The sequence below is a fragment of the Ursus americanus genome, chromosome 4, assembly GCF_024610735.1.
Source record: "Ursus americanus isolate L20-20 chromosome 4, mUrsAme1.1.p, whole genome shotgun sequence".
NCBI lineage: Eukaryota > Metazoa > Chordata > Mammalia > Carnivora > Ursidae > Ursus > Ursus americanus.
The window spans coordinates 91758943-91763280 of NC_142130.1; positions in this window are offsets into that span (position 1 = coordinate 91758943).

Consider the following 4338-nt stretch of genomic DNA (forward strand, 5'->3'; position numbering starts at 1 on the left):
TGAGTCAGTATCACCGGTGCCGCCCTCTTGAGAATTTAAGGCATTTTATAGGACAGTGATGGTGCTGTAGCTACAATTGCTTGTGAAGGGTGGTACAAGGTGGTGTTTCCCAATATTCAGGTCTCCGGTTTCAGCTCGTTCCTCTCTGGCCTCAGGGCTTCCTTCTCTCTTGGATGTCTTCCTGCAACTCAAACTCAGCAATTCTAAAACAGTTCATTAGGGATTTAATAATCACAGTCTAGTCTACTTGCAATTCAGGAAATGAATCCCTCTCCCCTAGACTCACCCATCATTTCCATCTGGTAAAATATCATTCTCTGTAGACAATGCAGGGAAGCAGGAAAAGAAACAGAAGGATCCACATTCTAGACTTGTTTGCTCAGCAAACCTGCTTTATACTTAGTTTACAACAGAACATTTCTTGTTCCTGGACGTCAGGTATGCCATGTTTCACTCATCTTTGTAGGTTGTACACAATCTTTATGGAATGTTAGCGCAGGGCAAAGAGCTTCCGTTCCAGCAATTACCAGTGTCATCAGTTTTTGAGCCCTCTCTGTGTGATGGCTGCCAAACACGAAACCGTCCAGTTTTCTCCAATACTACTCTTTTCCCATCCCTTAACCACACCTTAGGCCATACCCTTAACGTTCTGGTCATTTTCAGTTAGTAAAAATCAGACCATGTCAAAGTGCCAATCTCATGACTTGAGTGGAACACCAGAGCCTTAGTGGGGGTGGGAAGGTGAGAGTCGTGGTTCCGGCTCTTGGGCACTTCTTCAGCATCCTCTTCAGGCCTGGCTTCTGTGTTGAGGCAAGCATCGCTTAACTGGCCTCCGCGAAAGTTCTCTCTTAATTGGTTCCTGCTTGTATGGATAGCTGGCCCTTGTTTGAAACTTTCCAGGGACACATGAGAAGGCCTTGTTGGCCTTTTCCCTTCCGTACATTTCCATGGGAGATCTGTCTCCAGCTTGACCTTTTCCATCACCCTCTGCCAGCACCCACTAGTGCACTCAGATTCTTGGTGAGGATTCAGCAAGGCAGCTCAAGACAGTTTATCTTCTATGGAGTCCACCCACGTGACTCATGAGAAATACACATCCTTACTACATGGAAGGACTGGACTGGAAGCTGCCCCAAGGCGTCTCCTCTTCACCCTTCTCTCTTCGATCTTCTTGCTCCCTCCTAAAATGCAGACAGGAATAGCTCAGCAAGAATGCTGACTAGACAGATTGGCAAGGAGTAAATGGAAGACCAGCCTTGCCTTCCAGTAGGCCCAACCGATACCAAGGAGAGATTACCTTGCAGCCTCCCCCTCTACCTCACTTCCCATGAGAAATGTTGCACTCTCCACAAGGCCAACTGCCTCCTTTCATTCTTCTCCCTCCCTTTGTAGAATGAGATGGACAGGATTGGGGAAGTATTTGATGGAAGCGGGGCTTGATCTGCAGCTTTTATTAAGCCCTGGGGAAAGCGTCTGGCTCCAATTGTAGGCATCTTTCATTAGAAGATAGGCTACTATGCTTGCTTCAGCTGTTAGCCTAATTCCCCTTCCAGGACAGTAGGAGGCTTCCTTTCAGTGGAGGCTGTGATGCTCTGCCCAGACCTTTCAGAACTGAGGGACATGTTCCTGAGCTGCTGAGAGTGTTGCTCTCAACAGCTGTCGGTTCAGTCACTCTTTACAACTTGCCGTTAGGTGAAGAAAACTGCTTTGCCCAAAGTCATGGTCCTTTGGGAGGGGCAGGAGGTTGGGGGGACAGCCCACATCTAATGACTAGTCAATTTAGGATAGAAAGCCCTCTTCCCCTCACTCCAGCTTGGAACAGCTCTGAAGGACAAGTCAGATCCCTGTATTAGATTTCTATTGCTGCGTAACAAATTACCTTCAATAATTAGTAGGTTAACACATAAACATTTGATCTCATAGTGGCTGTGAGTAGGGAACTCAGGAGCAGCTTCCCTGGGTAGTTTTGGCTCAAGGTCTCAGGTGATCACAGCCAAGATGTTAGACAAGGCTACAGTCATCCGAAGGCTGGATTGGACTGGAGGATCCACTTCCAAGATGGCACCCTTATGTGGGCATGGGCTGGAGCCCTCAGTTCCTCCCCATGTGGGACTGTCCACAGGCTGCTTGAGAGTCTTCACAGCATGGCAGCTAACTTCTCCCAGACCAGGCAGTCCCACAGGGAGAGCAAACAGGGAGCTGGAGTGCCTTCTATGGCCTAGGCTCTGAACTCTCACATTTACTTTTCTTTTGTTGTTAGAACAGAGTCACTAACTCTTGCCTACACTCAAGGGAAGGGGAATTTGGCTCTACCTTTGGAACGGAGCATCAGAGAATTTGTGGACATATTTTAAAGCACTCTGCTCCCATTGGCTGGGGAGGCTTTGCTGTGATTGCATCACAATTAAACTTCCTCTGCCCAACCCAATCCTGCTTGCTTCACCTCCAACCCCACACCCATTGATCTGGAGAGTACCCCCTAATATGTTTCCTGCCCATTAATCTCCATCTCAGGGCCTGCCCCCTGGCAACCCAGCCTCCAACAATCCTGTCACACCAACTTCCTGACTTAACTCCCCTGAGTCTCTGTAAAATGATCTCAGTACCTTCATTATAAAGCTGACAGGATTCATAATGACTCACATATATGTGAAGTACTTGCGGTGGGCCAGGCACTGTTGTCAGCACTTTTAATATTTTAATTTGTTCTATCCTTATAAGGACAGTTACAGTTCCCTCACCTTACAAATGGGGAAAAACTGAAGCCCAGAAGGATTAATGGACTTGCTCAAAGCCACGTAGCAACTAAACGGCAGCCACCCATCTTGATCCAGAGCTCACATGTGCAATCACCAATCGCCAAGCTCCCTATCTTCACGTGACAAATGTCTGGGCTGAGTGCAAGGCAACACAGCGTCTTAATGAAGAGACCGGGCAAAGGCCTGCCACTCAAATGTGAAAATCAAGCAGGGGTTTAACCTGCCAGCGAAGGTGATTTTACAGAAACTGATGGCGAAGACACACTATAGGAGAGGTGAACAGTGTGTTAGCTTCCTGGGGCTGCCATCACCAAGTGCTGCGAATGAGCAGCTGAGAACAACAGCACTGTCCTCCTTTGTTTGGTTCTGGAGACTGAGGTCTGAAAACAAGGGGCCAGCAGGGTCGGTTCCTTTCAAGAGCTCGAGGGAAGGTTCTGCTCCCACCTTCTCTCCTTGGCTTGCAGATGGCAGTCTTCCTGTGCAACTCTTCGCTTTGCCTTCCTTCTATGTGTGTTCATCTGCCTCCCGTTCTCCCTGCATGGGCATCTGTCTCCAAGTGCCCCCTTTTTTATGAGGACACAGTCATTTTGGAGTAGGGCTCACGCTAATGACCTTGTTTTGACTTGATTACCTCTGTAAAGACTCTGTTTCCAATTAGAGTCACGTTCTGAGGTACTGGGGGTTAGGACTTTACCATATGAATTTGGTGGGAACACAATTCAAACTGTAAAATATAGCAACAATATATGTACCACGAAAATAGATAAATGGACAGTTGTAGATACAGTTAGTAGAAGATTTTAACACAACACAGTCTGTCAGAGATTGAGTGCATACACAATAAAGGCATAGAGGGTTTTAACAAAGTAATGAAGAGGTACAATTAAATATAATGGAATCACAGGGGATTCACCTTTTCAAGTGTCTGTATGCATTTGTAAGCATTGATTGCATACTATGCCACAAAGAGAATCTCATATTCAATTAACTAAGTACAGTCCAGATCCTTTAACCACCCAAATTTTAACTCTTTAGAAATTTAGACAAACTCCCCCAAATACATTAGGTCAAGGAGCAAATAAAAATACGGTAACCAGCAAAAAAAAGAAAGTGTGAACGAATCATACCAAAGCCTGTGGGATACACCAAAGAAAGAATCCTCTGAAAAATGATTAGAAAAGACTTTAAATATTTGGCCACAGTGAGAGGACATGAAATGTAGAATTTGTTTTAAATTAACTCCAGGAGGAAGGGAAGGAAAAAGGAAAAAGGAGAAAGGAAGTGTGGTTGAGGCGGGGCCATAGGTGAGAGATGTTGATAATTATTGAAGCTGAGTGATAGGGACATGAACCTTTATTATATTATTCTCTGTGCTTTTCTGTATGTTTGAATTCCATAATAGAAGGAGACAATATTGTTGAAATATTAGCCAAGGTATTTTTTTATCCCTTATAATTCCTAGTAGGCACCCCCCCCCGCCCCAGCTCTCCCTCCATCAAATTTATGCTCCGGATCACAAAATGTGTGATAAAGAGCACTTTGCCAAAGACATGACATGTGTCTGATCTAGAGGAAAAGG